Raw genomic sequence first — 19,152 nt, 5'->3', positions numbered from 1 at the left:
GGGCCGAGAGAAGCTTGGCCACGTTCTCGAACTCCTTCCGGGCACAAGCGCGTCCAGACTCCTCCTCGAGCACGCAGGCAGGGAAGCCCGGATCGTCGGGCTCGGCGGGGCTCTCCCCCAGGAAGATTTCGCAACTATGCCCCCCTCAATGCATCGAAAACCCAGGTACTGATGGAGGTCAGAGAGCAGCTCCCTAGGCCAGAGAGGATGCGCACGCACCCCGAGAAGTGCAATCCTAACAAGTTCTGCCTCTACCATCGCGACCACGGCCATGACACGGAGGAATGCATCCAGCTCCGAGATGAGATCGAGGAGCTCATCCAACGAGGTCGATTTGATAGGTTCATTCGGCGCCGGCCTGAGGGTAGAGAAGATCGGCCAAGGGCCCTGCCGCAGCCTGAGCCACCAAAAAGGGAAGAGCAGCCCAGAGATCAGCCTCCAATCGGGATCATCAACTCCGTCTCTGGAGGACCTCGACAGGAAGCAGACCTTCCAAGGCACTAGGGTTTGAAAATTTGTAAATGTATAAAGAACGACTCTACTTTAAATCAAGATTCCTTTCAAATCTGGACATCTTTTTCTTTTTGGCACGGACTTGTAATGACAGGGGACGACCCCTTCGGACAACAAAAATAAATCCTAATGTAGGCAAAGTCGAAGGCCCGGTTACCCTTAGACCGGATGGGGGGAGAGGCCAAACAGCGCCCATATACGCCCCCACAGCCATGTTAGGGACAGGAGGAGAACCTCACCCTGACATGAGCAAGGTCGAAGGCCCGGTTACCCTTAGACCAGATGGGGGGAGAGGCCAAACAGCGCCCGTATGTGCCCCCACAGCCATGTTAGGGACAGGAGGAGAACCTCACCCTAACATGAGCAAAGTCGAAGGCCCGGTTCTCCTTAGATCGGATGGGGGGAGAGGCCCTGTGGCAGGGGAAGCACTTTGGCAGGACACTATCATCGGGAAACAAAAGTGTCAAGGCGCGTCTCATTGCAGAAAGAAAAGCAAAAAAGGAGAAGGAAGGAAGAGTGGAGAAGCCCTCAATAAGGAGAAATTCAACTTTATTGATTGAATGTTTCTTAAAGACAAAAAGGAAAAGAAAAGCGTCAAGCCTCCGCCTTCCTCACCGTCTCCTCCGAGGTCTGCTTCTCTTTCTTCAGGGCCTGCTTTTCTTTCTCCAGGGCCTCTTGGAGGATAACTACCTCGGCTGCCTTTTCTTTGAGGTGAGCGACTTCGGCCCGACGACTCTCCTCTGTCTGGATGGCGTCTCTCCTCGCCCGGTTCGTCGCCTCGATATTGGCAAGGAGCTGGTGCCCGATCTGTAAGGGCGGCTAGGAGGTCAGAACGGAGGTCGAGAAGCTAATTAAATGAAGATCTGTTTACCTCGAGAAAGGACCCTAGGGAGTCCCAAACCCGCTGTTCGGGATCAGCGCGATCAATCCTCTCGACGACCTCGGGCAGGATGCAGCCGTCAATCAACCGCTTTATCAAGTCCCTGTCATTGAAGGAATTCTCCCCCAGCTCTTCGTCGGAACTGTGGGATTTTTCGATGGCGGCTCGACGGCTACTCACCCTGCGGGCCACCGACTTCCTTCTCCTCCCCCTCTCGGCTCCAGGCACCATCTCGATGCGGTCCCCTAAGGCGGGAACCTCAGTGGGAGAGCTCGTTGAAGAGGCCCGGGGAGCTGGGGGCTCGGCGTCTGAAGGAACGTCGACCGTGGGGGCCGCCTGGACAGACGCGATCGAGCTCGTCTCCTCCGTTCTGGCCTTCTTTACTGATCCGGAGGCCGCGACGCCTTTTCTTTTGTGGGCCTTGAGGCCCCTAGCGAGCATCCGTGCTGCTTCGGCGTCCATTCTTAAAAAAAAAAGAAGAGAGAGAAAGAAGATCAGTGATGGGGTGAAAAAGGAAGAAGCGACATGCAAAAAAAAAAAAAGAAAAAGAGAAAGAAAAAAAAAAGAGAAGAAGAAGAATAGCAGGAGAAAAGAAGAGGAAAGGAAAGGTGGGATACTTGCAGGATCCTAGGGACTCAAGCCGATGTTGAACAAAAACTGCTCCTTCAGAAGGTTGGGAAGAGAAGGAGCCGAATAACCAAGACACTTCCGGGCAGCCTGAAGATCGTCCTCCCCCAGGCTAGGAGCCTGACGGACAGAGTCCCTCAGAGAGCCCCAAAGGGGCAATCCCAACCTCAAAGTCGAGTAGCGGACGAAGAGGTACTTCCCCTTCCAGTTGTGGATTGAAGAGGGATCACCTTTCAGCAACCCCTTCTTGCCAAACTGGAGGGAGAAATACCACCAGTCCTTCGTCGAGGGATGGCGCTTGAAGGTGTAAAAATACCTAAACAAAGAAAGAGATGGCTGAACTTCGACACATGGCAAAGGGAGAGGAACCCTATCAAAAACCTAAAGGAATTCGGTGCTACTGAAGCTAAAGAAATATCCAAGAAACGAAAAAGGGCGACGACGAAGGGCGGAAGCGGAAGCCGGAGTCCGGCACGGAAGGCCTCCTGATACAGGCAGAAACGACCGGGTGTGGGGGTGCTAGCCCGGTCGGAGGGATCAGGAAGCTCCAGATCATACTCTGGAGGAACTCCATACTGAACCCTTATCAGTAGAAGTTCGTCCGGAGTCAGAGAACAAGGAATGGCACCCGACGCAAAAATTGGGCGAGGCCCAGCCCTAGATGTGGGTTCGTCTACAGTGTGGGGGCTCTGGGGGGCTGAGGCGGACGAACTCCCGGAACCACTAGAGGCGGAGGTGTCGGAGGACATTTCAAACAAAGACCCTAAAAATCTCGGAGAAATCAGACAGAACAAGAGGCGAAAGGTTTGCGGGGAACCAAACCAAAGGAATGCGACAGAAGAAAAATGGAGGAAAAGGGGAACCCAAATGGCGAGAAACGGAACGAAAGTTCCGGGACTAACCTAAGTCGCTCCGAAGGATGCAGAAGGTGCGAGGACTGGGATGACTCGACGGACGCTTAGGACCAAGGTAGACGCCAAGGAGGGTCAGAGCTCTCGAGGAGAAGACAGACACCAACAGAACTTTCAGGCAGAATGAGGCCTCTAAAGGCAGAATGGCGGGTTTAAATAGACCCTGGGATCTGGCGCTATAATGATCGTGGATTTTTCCAGGCCGACCCATGCTCGCCACGTGTCCCACTCGTCACAGCAGGCGGCTAAAAATGGTTGATCGCTGACAGAGCCATTACTGCACCGTACCTGGGCCAACGCTCCAGCGGAAATTTTGAAAGGTCCCTTCAGATCGCCCCGATTCGAAAAGACTCCAGCACGATCGCATTAAATGCCAGAATATCTGAGGGCGATCGTGCACAGGATTCCAGGGGACAACTTCGGCTGTGAAAATTCTTCTGTACTTCCTTCATTCGAAACTCGAACTCGAAAGTAGGGAGACTGGTGTTGGGTATAAAATACCTCCCAGCCGAAGTTCGTGACAGGAATGACCCTCCGGGGATTCTACCGACCTCCGACCTTCGGCGACATCTCTCTGAACCTCTCTAGCGGCCAAGCCTCCGCAACACTCCCAAGTTTTGCCGACGGATAAGCCCCCACAAGTGTCGGTCGGATACTTCGCGACGGACGGACTCCACCAAAGTTTCCATGATGGTCGACCACCTTCTAGACTTCGTCCGGACTCCTAAGGGAGTCGGACTCCGCCCACGACTTCACTTGTAGGCAGACTTCGTCCGGACTCCTATGGGAGCTGGACTCCACCCACGACTTCACTTGCAGGCAGACTTCGTCTGGACTCCTACGGGAGCCGGACTTCGCCCCCAATTTTGATCGCAGGTAGATTTCATCCGGACTCCTACGGGAGCCGGACTTCGCCCCCGACTTTGATTGCAGGTAGACTTCGTCCGGACTCCCACGGGAGCCGGACTTCGCCCCCGACGTCAATTGCAAGTGAACTTCGTCCAGACTCCTACGGGAGCCGGACTTCATCCTGACTTCTACTGCAGGTGAACCTCGTCCGAACTCCTATGGGAGCCGGACTTCGTCCCCGACTTCAACCGCAGGAAGACTTCGTCCGGACTCCTATGGGAGCCGGACTTCGCCCCCGACTTTGATCGCAGGTAGACTTCGTCCAGACTCCTACGGGAGCCGGACTTCATCCCCAACTTTGATTGCAGGTAGACTTCGTCTGGACTCCCACGGGAGCCAGACTTTGCCCCCGACGTCAATTGCAAGTGAACTTCGTCCGGACTCCTACGGGAGCCGGACTTCGTCCCCGACTTCAACCGCAAGAAGACTTCGTCCGGACTCCTACGGGAGCCGGACTCCGCCCACGACTTCACTTGCAGGTAGACTTCGTCCGGACTCTTACGAGAGCCGGACTCCGCCCATGACTTCACTTGCAGGCAGACTTCGTCCGGACTCCTATGGGAGCCGGACTTCGCCCCCGACTTTGATTGCAGGTAGACTTCGTCCGGACCCCCACGAGAGCCGGACTTCGCCCCCGACGTCAATTGCAAGTGAACTTCGTCCGGACTCCTACGGGAGCCAGACTTCGTCCTGACTTCTACTGCAGGTGAACCTCGTCCAGACTCCTATGGGAGCCGGACTTCGTCCCCGACTTCAACCGCAAGAAGACTTCGTCCGGACTCCTATGGGAGCCGGACATCGCCCCCTACTTTGATCGCAGGTAGACTTCGTCCGGACTCCTACGGAAGTCGGACTTCGCCCACGACTTCACTTGCAGGTAGACTTCATTCGGACTCCCACAGGAGCCGGACTCCACCCACGACTTCACTTGCAGGCAGACTTCGTCCGGACTCCTACGGGAGCCAGACTCCGCCCACGACTTCACTTGCAGGCAGACTTCGTCCGGACTCCTACGGGAGCCAGACTTCGCCCCCGACTTTGATCGCAAGTAGACTTCGTCCGGACTCCTACGGGAGCCGGACTTCGCCCCCGACTTTGATTGCAGGTAGACTTCGTCCGGACTCCCACGGGAGCCTGACTTCGCCTCCGACATCAATTGCAAGTGAACTTCGTCCGGACTCCTACGGGAGCCAGACTTCGTCCTGACTTCTACTGCAGGTGAACCTCGTCCGGACTCCTACGGGAGCCGGACTTCATCCCCGACTTCAACCGCAAGAAGACTTCGTCCGGATTCCTACGGGAGCCGGACTTCGCCCCCGACTTTGATCGCAGATAGACTTTGTCCGGACTCCTACGGGAGCCAGACTCCGCCCACGACCTCACTTGCAGGTGGACTTCATCCGGACTCCTACGGGAACCGGACTCCGCCCCCTACTTCAATTACAGGTAGACTTCGTCCGGACTCTTACGGGAGCCAGATTTCGCCCCCAACTTCAATTGTAGGTGGACTTCGTCCGGACTCCTATGGGAGCCAGACTTCGCCGACTTCGACTGCGAGAGGACTTCGTCCGGACTCCTACGGGAGCCGGACTTCGCCCCCGACGTCAATTGCAAGTGAACTTCATCCGGACTCCTATGGGAATCAGACTTCATCCCCAGCTTCTACTGCAGGCAGACTTCGTCCGGACTCCCACGAGAGCCGGACTTCGCCCCCGACGTCAATTGCAAGTGAACTTCGTCCAGACTCCTACGGGAGCCAGACTTCGTCCTGACTTCTACTGCAGGTGAACCTCGTTTGGACTCCTACGGGAGCCGGACTTCGTCCTGACTTCTACTGCAGTTGAACCTCATCCGGACTCTTACGGGACCCGGACTTCATCCCCGACTTTAATTGCATATGGCCCTCGCCTACAATACTAACGCTCAAGGCACCCAACGGTGGACGACCCGCCAGCAACATCCGAGCTCCTTCCAGATGGATAGCCACCTCTCTCCGCCAGGCGCTTCGATCGAGCTTCGACCGGTAGGCCTGGACTCTCTGACAGGCCACAATAATGACCACGATTCTGCTCCACTTCCTGCAACAGATTCCGCGTGGCTCCATCACTCCTTGGCAGGCCGTAGTAACGGTCACGACTCTGCTCCACTTCCTGCGATGGATTCTGCGCAGCTCCATCACTCCCTGACAGACAACAATAATGGCCACGATTCTGCTCCACTTCCTGCGATGGATACCACACGGTTCCTCCACCCTCTGGTAAGTCGCGACAACGGACGCCGCTCCACTCTCCGCAACAGACTCCATGTGGCATGTCCCGATTGTGGCCACGATCCCACTCCACTACTCTTCGCAACAAACTCCTCCTGACCCTGGGCAGCCCTCTGCCAGACAGTTACAGACATCGCTATCAGTCTGTTGCCCCCTCCGCCTATAAAAGAGGGACCCCAGATACGTTATTCTCTAAGCTCTAATTTTCTATCCCAAAACTCTGCTAAAATTTCCATTCGAGCACTCCATTCTTGTTAAGGCAGAGAACTGACTTGAGCGTCGGAGGGTCTTACCGGAGCAATCCCAACTCTGGTTTAGACTTCTTTTGCAGGTCCCGACGGCGACCGCGACTCCCTCAACTCTAGCTTCTCCGACGTAGGCAGATTTTTGCACCAACAGGATTGGCGCTAGAGGAAGGACTGTGTCTTCGCAGCACCCTTGTTCTTAAAGGAGCGCTCAACAGGACCGCCTCCGGTCATCTTTTCCGACATCCACTCCTCCTTCCCCCACTAGGTCTTTGCCCGATGCCTCCCCGCAAAGCATCCACGCGGCGATCCACGGCCTTTACGGCCAGATCTCAGGCTCCGATCTTACCTCCGATTTCTCAGCCTCCTCCTCCTTTGGCAACGGCGGTTGGCACGGAGCAAATCGACCTACTGGTGCAGCAGGTCAGAGGCCTCACCGACTGGAAAGACACCGGAACCCCAAAATCTGATGGTGGGATGGGCCACTTGGGCCAGCCGCCCCGTCTTTCCCGGAAAGATGAATCCAAGGGTGGAGAGCCCTCAATCAGACCATGATTCCACCCCTAGAAGATCTCTACCTCCATTCTATCAGAAGATCCTCGAGACCCGTAGTCGAGAGGATTTTCTGGATCGGAGGCTCCAGGAGATGAACAGGCGGATCGAAGAACTCCACCACGCTCCCTCCGCTTATGGTGAGAATATTTGTACTGACCCTCCCTTTTCTCAAATGATCATGCAAGAACCGATCCTGCCGAACTTCAAACTCCCTCAATTTGAAAGATACGACGGGACTTCAGACCCAGTTGACCACCTGGAGGCCTTCCGGACAATGATGCTGCTTCATGGCCCGCCCGATGCCATTCTATGCCGAGACTTCCCATCCATCTTGAAGGGAGCGGCGAGAAACTGATACTCGGTGCTGAAGTCGGGTACCATCATTTTCTTTGATCAGATGAGCCACCAATTTGTGGCTCATTTTGTCAGCAGCCGGTGCCCCCGGAAGGGTTCGGAGTCCCTCATCAACATCAAGTAGAGGGAGGGGGAGTCCATTCGGGCCTACATCAACCGTTTCAATATCGCCGCGCTGGAAGTCCGGAACTTGGACCAATCGGTAGCGATGGCCGCCCTGAAAGGCATCCTTCAGAAGAACAACCTTTTATTCTTCCTGAAAAAGAAGTACCCCAGGAATTTTGCTGACCTGTTGGCTCAGGCCGAAGGGTACGCCCGAGCGGAAGAAGCCTTCAAAATGAAGGACAAGGAGACTGCAAGAGAGCGGCAGACGGGAGACTCGAGTAAGCCCATAGTCGAAAAAGGGCCGAGAGAAGCTCGGCCACGTTCTCGAACTCCTCCCGGGCACAAGCGTATCCAGACTCCTCCTCGAGCACGCAGGCAGGGAAGCCCGGATCGCCGGACTCAACGGAGCTCTCCCCCAGGAAGATTCCGCAACTATGCCCCCCTCAATGCATCGAAAACCCAGATGCTGATGGAGGTCAGAGAGCAGCTCCCTAGTTCAGAGAGGATGCGCACGCACCCCGGGAAGCGCAATCCTAACAAGTTCTGCCTCTACCATCGTGACCACGACCACGACACGGAGGAATGCATCCAGCTCCGAGATGAGATCGAGGAGCTCATCCGACGAGGTCGACTTGATAGGTTCATTCGGTGCCGGCCTGAGGGTAGAGAAGATCGGCCAAGGGCCCTGCCGTAGCCTGAGCCGCCAAAAAGGGAAGAGCAGCCCGGAGATCGGCCTCCAATTAGTATCATCAACTCCGTCTTTGGAGGACCTCGACAGGAAGCTGACCTTCCAAGGCACTAGGGTTTGAAAATTTGTAAATGTATAACGAACGACTCTACTTTAAATCAAGATTCCTTTCAGATCTGGACATCTTTTTCTTTTTGGCACGGACTTGTAACGACAGGGGACAACCCCTTCGGACAATAAAAACAAATCCTAATGTGGGCAAAGTCGAAGGCCCGGTTACCCTTAGACCGGATGGGGGGAGAGGCCAAACAGCGCCCATATGCGTCTCCACAGCCATGTTAGGGACAGGAGGAGAACCTCGCCCTAACATGAGCAAGGTCGAAGGCCCGGTTACCCTTAGACCAGATGGGGGGAGAGGCCAAACAGCACCCGTATGCACCCCCACAGCCATGTTAGGGACAGGAGGAGAACCTCGCTCTAACATGAGCAAAGTCGAAGGCCCGATTCTCCTTAGATCGGATGGAAGGAGAGGTCCTGTAACGCCCACATGTGCCCCCACAGTCATGTTAGGGACAGGAGGAGAACCTCGCCCTAACATGAGCAAAGTCGAAAGCCCGATTACCCTTAGATCGAATGGGGGGAGAGGCCAAACAGTGCCCATATGCGCCCCCACAGCCATGTTAGGGACAGGAGGAGAACCTCGTCCTAACATGAGCAAAATCGAAGGCCCGATTACACTCAGATCGGGTGGGGGGAGAGGCCCCGCAGCACCCATATGCGCCCCCATAGCCCTGTTAGCAACAAGGAGAGGACCTCATCCTAACCTGAGCTAAAATCGATTATGTCAGAAATAGGGGAGGAACCCCATCCTGACGCCAGTCAAGATCTGATCATTTAAGACCAGATAGGAAGAAGGGAACCTTCCTAACGACCCCCTTGCGCTCCCGCGACCCCACCAAGAGCAGAGGGAAAACCCTCACTCGAAAAAAGAAAAAGAAAAAGGGGAGGGGAGTTAAAAAGGAAAGCGACGAACTGCATCAGCGATGAATAAAAAATAAATTGCATCAAAGATGCAAGGAACCTCGTCTCAACAAGGATTGGGGTTCTTATCAAAATTTTCGACCTTCAAGAAAGCTCTCAACACAAGCCAAAGATAAGGCGGCTTCCTCAGGGCGACGATAAGCCCGGACCTCCCAGCTTGAACTCTAAAAGGAGGTGTCAAACCCGAGTGGTCCTGGACAAATCAGCGGCCATAAACAGAAGGATGGGTCAATGCGACGGTGATCGGGTACTTCCGAACGGCATCGATATCGGACAATGCAAAAGCCGAAGGAAGCTCGACAAATGACAATTCGACACATGAGTAAAAGAGGTAATAAAAACCTTTTCATTTCATTGGCAAAATGTGCATTACAGAGCCCTTGAGGCTGAAGAAAAAAGATGACAAGAAAAGCAAGCCGATGCGGCGACGCCCAAGAACCTCCAGACGACATCGGCATCAAAAAGAAAAAAAAACAACAACGCCAATAAACAAACAAGCGGCAAAAGAAGACACATAGGAGGACGAAAGACAAAAAGAGCCCTGAGAGGGCCCGGCTTCTCCCGACCTCAGACTTTCGGCTTCGACCCTCATCAGGGAGTGCCTTAAGCTTTCGACTTCTCCTTCCAATTTCTTCTCTCTCATTAGCATCTCCATATATCTCCGATGAAGTCGCTGGCTTTCATTCTCCACCTCTCGATGCCTCTTTCTCAGGACCTCAGATTCTGCCTCCGCATCCTTGACTGCCCGCTGCTCATACACCAGCTGGATCTTCAATTGCTGCAGTTCGGCCTTCCCCTCTCCAAGAGCGATAGATAGTTCTTCTACGGTCCTTCTCAGAGATTGGAGTTCGTCGGAATCCTGAACGGGAGCAGACTGAGCCCCCTCAGCTAGCTGCCTTTGAAGGCGGGCAACCTCATCGGTCGTCATCCTGAGCTTCCCCCTGTATTCGTCCACCTACCTGCACCAGCCAGCTCGGTACGCGTTATAGCTCGCCTCAGCATCCTGGAGCCTTTGCTGAAGGTCGGAGACCTTCTTCGACCATTCCCTGTCACAATCGGCTCGAGTCGGAAGCCGGGACGAGCTTCCTTCCAACTGGCTAATCATCTCCTGTGCGACCGATAGCTCCACTCTGAGAGAACTGATCCTGACAGCTTGAGCCCAAGATCGGTCATTGGCGCGCTTCTTGTGTTCCTCGAGCTCCTTCTCGAAGTTTGCCTTTCTCCGACTGTACTCCATGATCCCCTTCACGTGGAGGTTCCGGAAGCGGGTGGCCTCCGCGGTGGCTTCAGAGTGGCTCTCCCTCAACCTGCAAAGCTCGCCATCCATCTTCTTCGACCTTTTTGTTAAATGAAGAACTTCCTTCTTCAGACGTTGGATCGTGGACTTCAGCGGAATCTCCTGTGGCAGGGGAAGCGCTTCGACAGGACACTGCCATCGGGAGATAAAAGCGTCAATGCGCGTCTCATTGCAGAAAGAAAAGCAAAAAAGGAGGAGGAAGAAAGAGTGGAGAAGCCCTCAATAAGGAGAAATTCAACTTTATTGATTGAATATTTTTTAAAGACAAAAAGAAAAAGAAAAATTGCAGTAAAAGAAAAATACAAGGTCAGAGGTCTCAGACCTCTGAAACAGGAGTTGGGGAGCTCGGAGTCCCTGGAAGGGGGGCTGCGGTGGCAGTAGCAGTGGGAGAGGGACCGGCTTCGTCTTCAGACGCCTCACCCAAGAAGCTGAGATCGAGCTCGAAAAATTTTCTGACCACCTTCTCCTGGCAGAGCTCGAATCCTTTGATGAATGCCTCTTGGCCGAACTTGACGTTCAGGTCCTTCATCTCCGCAGAGGCCTTGAACTCCTCCACCGCAAGAACCCTGGCCTCCGAGACCAGGACCGAGATCTGCTCTGCCAAATTTGTGACCTCGGCCTCCGCCTTCCTCACCGTCTCCTCCGAGGTCTGCTTCTCTTTCTCCAGGGCCTGCTTTTCTTTCTCCAGGGCCTCTTGGAGGGTAACTACCTCGGCTGCCTTTTCTTTGAGGTGAGTGACTTCGGCCCGACGACTCTCCTCTGCCTGGATGGCGTCCCTCCTCGCCCGGTTCGTCGTCTTGATATTGGCAAGGAGCTGGTGCCCGATCTGCAAGGGTGGCTAGGAGATCAGAACGGAGGTCGAGAAGCTAATTAAATAAAGATCTGTTTACCTCGAGAAAGGACCCTAGGGAGTCCCAAACCCACTGTTCGGGATCGACGTGATCAATTCTCTCGACGACCTCGGGCAGGATATAGCCGTCAATCAACCGCTTTATCAAGTCCCTGTCATTGAAGGGATTCTCCCTTGGCTCTTCGTCAGAACCGTGGGATTCTTCGATGGCGGCCCGGCGGCTACTCACCCTGCGGGCCACCGACTTCCTTCTCCTCCCCCTCTCGGCCTCAGGCACCATCTCGACGCGGTCTCCTAAGGCGGGAACCTTAGTGGGAGAGCTCCTTGAAGAGGCTCGGGGAGCTGGGGGCTCTGCGTTTGAAGGAACGTCGACCGTGGGGGCCTCCTGGGCAGGCGCGGTCGAGCTCGTCTCCTCCGTTCTGGCCTTCTTTGCTGATCCAGAGGCCGCGGTGCCTTTTCTTTTATGGGCCTTGAGGCCCCTGATGAGCATCCATGCTGCTTCGGCGTCTATTTCTAAAAAAAAAAAGAAGAGAGAGAAAGAAGATCAGTGATGGGGTGAAAAAGGAAGAAGCGACATGCAAAAAAAAAAAAAAAGAAAAAGAGAAAGAAAAAAAAAGAGAAGAAGAAGAAGAGCAGGAGAAAAGAAGAGGAAAGAAAAGGTGGGATACTCGTAGGATCCTGGAAACTCAAGCCGATGTTGAACAAAAACTGCTCCTTCAGAAGGTTGGGAAGGGAAGGAGCCGAATAACCAAGAAGCTTCCGGGCGGCCTGAAGGTCGTCCTCCCCCAGGCTAGGAGCTCGGCGGATAAAGTCCCTCGAAGAGCCCCAGGAGGCAATCCCAGCCTCAAAGTCGGGCAGTGGACGAAGAGGTACTTTCCCTTCCAGTTGTGGATTGAAGAGGGAGCACCTTTCAGCAACTCCTTCTTGCCAAACTGGGGGAAGAAATACCACCAGTCCTTCGTCGAGGGATGGCGCTTGAAGGTGTAAAAATACCTAAACAAAGAAAGAGATGGTTGAACTTCGTCTACATGGCAAAGGGAGAGGAACTCTATCAAAAACCTAAAGAAATTCGACGCTACTGAAGCTAAAGAAATATCCAAGAAACAGAAAAGGGCGACGACGAAGTGCGGAAGCGGAAGCCGCAGTCCGGCATGGAAGGCCTCATGATACAAGCAGAAATGATCAGGTGGGGGGGTGCTAGCCCGGTCGGAGGGACCAGGAAGCTCCAGATCATACTCCGAAGGAACTCCATACTGAACCCTTATCAGTAGAAGTTCGTCCGGAGTCAGAGAACAAGGAATGGCACCCGACGTAAAAATCGGGCGAGGCCCAGCCCTAGATGTGGGTTCGTCTACAGTGTGGGGGCTCTGGGGGGCTGAGGCAGACGAACTCCCGGAACCACTAGAGGCGGAGGTGCCGGAGGATATTTCAAACAAAGACCCTAAAAATCTCGGAGAAATCAGGCGGAACAAGAGGCGAAAGGTTTGCGGGGAACCAAACCAAAGGAATGCGACAGAAGAAAAATGGAGGAAAAGGGGCACCCAAATGGTGAGAAAGGGAATGAAAGTTTCGGGACTAACCTAAGTCGCTCCGAAGGATGCAGAAAATGCAAGGACAGGGATGACTCGACGGACGCTTAGGGCCAAGGTAGACGCCAAGGAGGGTCAGAGCTCTCGAGGAGAAGACAGACACCGACAGAACTTTCAGGCGGAATGAGGCCTATAAAGGCGGAATGGCGGGTTTAAATAGACCCGGGGATCCGGCGCTATAATGATCGCGAATTTCTCCAGGCCGACCCATGCTCGCCACGTGTCCCACTCGCCACGACAGGCGGCTAAAAGCGGTTGACCGCTGACAGAGCCATTACTGCACCGTACCTGAGCCAGCGCTCCAGCAGAAATTCTGAAAGATCCCTTCGGATCGCCCCGATTCGAAAAGACTCCAGTACGTGCGCATTAAATGCCAGAATATCTGAGGGCGATCGTGCACAAAATTCAAGGGGACAACTTCGGCTGCAAAAATTCTTCTGTACTTCCTTCATTCGAAACTCAAACTCAGAAGTAGGAGGACTGGTGTTGGGTATAAAATACCTCCCAACCGAAGTTCGTGACAGGAATGACCCTCCGGAGATTCTACCGACTTCCGACCTTCGGCGACATCTCTCCGAACCTCTCTGGCGGCCAAGCCTCCACAACACTCCAAAGTTTTACCGACGGATAAGCCCCCCACCAGCATCGGCGGATTCTTCATGACGGACGGACTCCACCCAAGTTTCCATGATGATCGACCACCTTCTAGACTTCGTCCGGACTCCTACGGGAGCAGGACTCCACCCACGACTTCACTTGCAGGCAGACTTCGTCCGGACTCCTACGGGAGCTGGACTCTGCCCACGACTTCACTTGCAAGCAGACTTCATCCGGACTCCTACGGGAGCCGGACTTCGCCCCCGACTTTGATCGTAGGTAGACTTCGTCCGGACTCCTACGGGAGTCGGACTTCGCCCCCAACTTTGATTGCAGGTATACTTCGTCCGAACTACCACGGGAGCCGGACTTCACCCCCGACGTCAATTGCAAGTGAACTTCATCCGGACTCCTACGGGAGCCAGACTTCGTCCTGACTTCTACTGCAGGTGAACCTCGTCCGGACTCCTACAGGAGCCGGACTTCATCCCCGACTTCAACCGCAAGAAGACTTCGTCCGGACTCCTACGGGAGCCGGACTTCGCCCCCGACTTTGATCGCAGGTAGACTTCGTTCGGACTCCTACGGGAGCCGGACTTCGCCCCCGACTTTGATTGCAGGTAGACTTCGTCCGGACACCCACGGGAGCCGGACTTCGCCCCCGACGTCAATTGCAAGTGAACTTCGTCCGGACTCCTACGGGAGCCGGACTTCGTCCTGACTTCTTCTGCAGGTGAAACTCGTCCGGACTCCTACGGGAGCCGGACTTCGTCCCTGACTTCAACCGCAAGAAGACTTCGTCCGGACTCCTACGGGAGCCGGACTTCGCCCCCGACTTTGATCGCAGGTAGACTTCGTCCGGACTCCTACGGGAGCCGGACTCCGCCCACGACTTCACTTGTAGGTAGACTTCGTCCGGACTCCTACGGGAGCCGGACTCCGCCCACGACTTCACTTGCAGGCAGACTTCGTCCGGACTCTTACGGGAGCCGGACTTCGCCCCCGACTTTGATCGCAGGTAGACTTCGTCCGGACTCCTACGGGAGCCAGACTTCGCCTCCGACTTTGATTGCAGGTAGACTTCGTCTGGACTCCCACGGGAGCCGGACTTCGCCCCCGACGTCAATTGCAAGTGAACTTCGTCCGGACTCCTACGGGAGCCGGACTTCGTCCTGACTTCTACTGCAGGTGAACCTCGTCCGGACTCTTATGGGAGCCGGACTTCGTCCCCGACTTCAACCGTAAGAAGACTTCGTCCGGACTCCTACGGGAGCCGGACTTCGCCCCCGACTTTGATCGCAGGTAGACTTCGTCCGGACTCTTACAGGAGCCGGACTCCGCCCACGACTTCACTTGCAGGTAGACTTCATCCGGACTCCTACGGGAGCCGGACACCACCCACGACTTCACTTGCAGGCAGACTTCGTCCGGACTCCTACGGGAGCCGGACTCTGCCCACGACTTCACTTGCAGGCAGACTTCGTTCGGACTCCTACGGGAGCCGGACTTCACCCCCAACTTTGATCGCAGGTAGACTTCGTCCGGACTCCTACGGGATCCGGACTTCGCCCCTGACTTTGATTGCAGGTGGACTTCGTCCGGACTCCCACGGGAGCCGGACTTCGCCCCCGACGTCAATTGCAAGTGAACTTCGTCCGGACTCCTACGGGAGCCGAACTTCGTCCTGACTTCTACTGCAGGTGAACCTCGTCCGGACTCCTACGAGAGCCGGACTTTGTCCCCAACTTCAACCGCAAGAAGACTTCGTCCGGACTCCTATGGGAGCCGGACTTTGCCCCCGACTTTGATCGCAGGTAGACTTCGTCCGGACTTCTACGGGAGCCGGACTCCGCCCACGACTTCACTTGCAGGTAGACTTCATCCGAACTTTTACGGGAACCGGACTCCGCCCCCTACTTCAATTACCGGTAGACTTCGTCCGGACTCTTACGGGAGCCGGACTTCGCCCCCAACTTCAATTGCATGTGGACTTCGTCCGGACTCCTACGGGAGCCAGACTTCACCGACTTCGACTGCATGAGGACTTCATCCGGACTCCTACAGGAGCCGGACTTTACCCCCGACATCAATTGCAAGTGAACTTCGTCCGGACTCCTACGGGAGCCGGACTTCATCCCCGGCTTCTACTGCAGGCAGACTTCGTCCGGACTCCCACGAGAGCCGGACTTCGCCCCCAACGTCAATTGCAAGTGAACTTCGTCCGGACTCCTACGGAAGCCAGACTTCATCCTGACTTCTACTGCAGGTGAACCTCATCCAGACTCCTATGGGAGCCGGACTTCATCCTGACTTCTACTGCAGATGAACCTCGTCCGGACTCCCACGGGAGCCAGACTTCGTCCCCGACTTCAATTGCAGATGGCCCTCGCCTATAGTACTAACGCTCAAGGCACCCAACGGTGGACGGCCCACCAGCAACATCCGAGCTCCTTCCAGATGGATAGCCACCTCTCTCCGTCAGGCGCTTCGACCGAGCTTCGACTGACAGGTCTGGACTCCCTGACAGGCCACAATAATGATCACGATTCTGCTCCACTTCCTGCAACAGATTCCGTGCGGCTCCATCACTCCCTGGCAGGCCGCAGTAATGGCCACGACTCTGCTTCACTTCCTGCGATGGATTTCGAGCGGCTCCATCACTCCCTGACAGACCACAATAATGGCCATGATTCTACTCTACTTCCTGCGACGGATACCACGCGGTTCCTCCACCCTCTGGCAAGTCACGACAATGGACGTCGCTCCACTCCCCGCAACAGACTCCACGTGGCATGTCCCGGTGATGGCCACGATCCCACTCCACTACTCTTCGCAACAAACTCCTCCTGACCCTGGGCAGCCCACTGCCAGACGGTTACAGACATCGCTATCAGTCTGTTGCCCCCTCCGCCTATAAAAGGAGGACCCCAAATACGTTATTCTCTAAGCTCTAATTTTTTATCCCAAAATTCTGCTAAAATTTTCGTTCGAGCACTCCATTCTTGTTGAGGCAGAGAACTGACTTGAGCATTGGAGGATCTTGTCGGAGCAACCCCAACTCCGGTTTAGACTTCTTTTGCAGGTCCCGACGGCGACCGTGACTCCCTTAACTCCAGCTTCTCCGATGCAGACGGATTTTTGCACCAACAGCACTTAATCAACATCATATCAATTTTTATAGTAAGTTTTGTGGATAACATAACAAGCTCACTAAGATCTTGATATACTCTATTGACCAAGCATGAAGGAAGGCCTTTGTAGTGTCTACATCACTAATCAATCTAAATTCGAAACTCAATAAGATCAAATTGATCAGATCGGTAGGTAGAAAGCTTCCCGTAGCTTTTCTTCGACACCAATAAAGTTAGCCAAACCAGCATACGGACCTAATTAGAAAATTATCTTTAACACTTATCTAGACACCAATTGATCAAATAAATTCAATATTTGATTTGTAAGTGAATCCCGACATTACAACTTAATATAATTTTTATAGAGGATCTTTGAACTAGTCTCGACACATCTTAACTACTACAGAAAATGTAACATACAAATTATGTAATTTAACATGCCTTTCAAATTATAATATCAATCATATTAAGATGCCAAAAATGATTACAATAATCATATAAGGATGCGCAAATGACTTAACATATAACAAATTTAATCAATATTAAAATAAACCCTAATCGAATTAGGCATGCATTACACTCTTAATCAAAAAATTGATTTAAGCATCAAACAATCATGAATCAATAAATTTCATATTATCATAAATTTAAAATTTTAATAACTAAAATTTAAATCCATGATTCAAATAAAGTCAAAAATAATTTTTAATTTTAAGATCGATGCTAGAAATCGATGCAATATTTTTGATAAATTAAAAATTAAAATAATTCTATGTTACAACTTTTGTACTTGTTTGATCGAATCTAATAAGGATGGCTCTAATACCACTATTGAATTTTGGTCATACAATGAAATATAAATTTTAAAAATTTTTAAACATGCATATCGAAAGCTTTAACAATTAGAATTGTTGAACCGAAATCCAAACCCTAGAATCACCTTATAGATGTCGAACAAAATAAAATCAAATATGCAAAAAGATAGAAACTTATACTTTCTCCAACGAGCAGTATAATAAGAAGGTGATCTCCATGAAACTTCAAAATAGAAGTCCTCCAATGGTGATCCACATGAAAATTTGTCAAGATCCTTCCTAACCAGTGCACTGCTGCAGTCTTTTCTTTACAAGAACACTATCGGCTTCGAACTCAAAAAATGATCATACTAATATTCAATTGTCTTCGATTTTATCACTAGGATCATGCCAAGAGAATTCTCTTCAGAAGTCTCACAACCTAGAATTTGATTTTGTGCTCCAACATATGAAAAAATCAAATCCTAGGACAAGCTCACCACACTTGCTATTTTTCTCACCACCCTTCTTTCTATTTTTCTTCCCATTTTTTTATCTTTTTCTTAGATTTTTTTTTTAATTTTTTTTCTTTTATCACACACCAAAGGCCTCTGATTTTCATCAAAATTCAGCCCTTATCCCATATGAGACGCCCCATACAAATAGACAAGGAAGGGATATCAAGAGAACTAAGGGGTGCCAACTCTTGGCACTCCACTTCTCTCATGCAGAGAATTAAATTTCTAATGCATTAAGTAGCACAGAAGAGGCTTCACACAGAAGGACTCTTCCTCTTCTACACCCCATAATTTTTTCATTAAATTCTAGCATGTGATAATTAAGGAAATAGAGAAAATCAATGAGATGGTTAAGAGTCTTAAGGAAGAAGGACTCTTCCTCTTCTTAATGCTAAAAAGGATGGGTGGAAATTAATTTTTGACATGAAACTTGGGTGGTGTGGAGGTCTCCTTCCACACTTGAAACTCTTCCAAATTGGGTAGGAGTCTAATTAAAATAGGCTCAATCCAATCAGGTCAAAGGCAATAGGTTCAGTTTAGCTCAAATACTTTGAACTTAACCTAATTAAGAATTTGAGTTAACACAATATGCTAGCATATTAAATTAATCCTTAAGATTTATATTAAATCTTAATTAAATCAAATCAAGATCAAATTTTAAAGTGTATGAATCATTGGATTCCAAATCTAGCTAGCAGTGAATACAGACTCTTGACCTAATCCTAATCTGATTAGATTAGATCAGCTCAAGAGTTTCAATTAACTAAGACTCTTTCTAATTAATTTTTAAATTAAATTTTTTTAATTCTGATAAGTTCATAAGTCAAAATTAACATCTAGCAATATGTCATAACTATCCAAAAAAAATAAAATTTGATATAAATTATCAAAATATCCTTCAGTGATAAGTTACTATGCAATTTAATTCTTCAGTCAAACAACATCCTAGATGAGTTATGAGTATAAAATCATATCAAATCCAATTGCTTATGTAAATGTATCTCGATCAAAAGGTGATGATTCAGTTGATGATATATTAAAAATTTATTTATAATTATCCTCCTACTTTGATCAAAGACTTTCAGAATCATCAACCTATGAGATCACATAAGATGTTCACTCCCCTTATTAGGAGTGACTGATCCCTTATTGATTACTCACAACCTCCATGCATACTTCACCACATTCAGAACACCCCACACAAAGATCAAAGAACCAAGTTAGTAAGTGAACCAAGATATGGATTCATGTACACAAAGTATCATGATGATCTCAGGTC

This window comes from Elaeis guineensis, chromosome 1, assembly GCF_000442705.2.
Source record: "Elaeis guineensis isolate ETL-2024a chromosome 1, EG11, whole genome shotgun sequence".
In the NCBI taxonomy this organism is placed as follows: domain Eukaryota; kingdom Viridiplantae; phylum Streptophyta; class Magnoliopsida; order Arecales; family Arecaceae; genus Elaeis; species Elaeis guineensis.
This window is presented reverse-complemented; position numbering follows the sequence as displayed.